Genomic DNA, 782 nt, shown 5'->3' with positions numbered 1-782 from the left:
AGGATTAGGATTAGGATTAGGATTAGGATTAGGATTAGGATTAGGATAAGGATGAGGATCAGGATTAGGATTAGAATAAGGATTAGGATTAGGATTAGGATTAGAATAAGGATTAGGATTAGGATAAGGATGAGGATGAGGATGAGGATGAGGATGAGGATGAGGATGATGACGAGGATAGGATGAGGAGGAGGAGGAGGATGAGGATGAGGATGATGACGAGGATAGGATGAGGAGGAGGAGGAGGATGAGGATGAGGATGATGACGAGGATAGGATGAGGAGGAGGAGGAGGATGAGGATGAGGATGATGACGAGGATAGGATGAGGAGGAGGAGGAGGATGAGGATGAGGATGATGACGAGGATAGGATGAGGAGGAGGAGGAGGATGAGGATGAGGATGATGACGAGGATAGGATGAGGAGGAGGAGGAGGATGAGGATGAGGATGATGACGAGGATAGGATGAGGAGGAGGAGGAGGATGAGGATGAGGATGATGACGAGGATAGGATGAGGAGGAGGAGGAGGATGAGGATGAGGATGATGACGAGGATAGGATGAGGAGGAGGAGGAGGATGAGGATGAGGATGATGACGAGGATAGGATGAGGAGGAGGAGGAGGATGAGGATGAGGATGATGACGAGGATAGGATGAGGAGGAGGAGGAGGATGAGGATGAGGATGATGACGAGGATAGGATGAGGAGGAGGAGGAGGATGAGGATGAGGATGATGACGAGGATAGGATGAGGAGGAGGAGGAGGATGAGGATGAGGATGATG

This window comes from Lupinus angustifolius, unplaced genomic scaffold (assembly GCF_001865875.1).
Source record: "Lupinus angustifolius cultivar Tanjil unplaced genomic scaffold, LupAngTanjil_v1.0 Scaffold_48_99, whole genome shotgun sequence".
NCBI lineage: Eukaryota > Viridiplantae > Streptophyta > Magnoliopsida > Fabales > Fabaceae > Lupinus > Lupinus angustifolius.
This window is presented reverse-complemented; position numbering follows the sequence as displayed.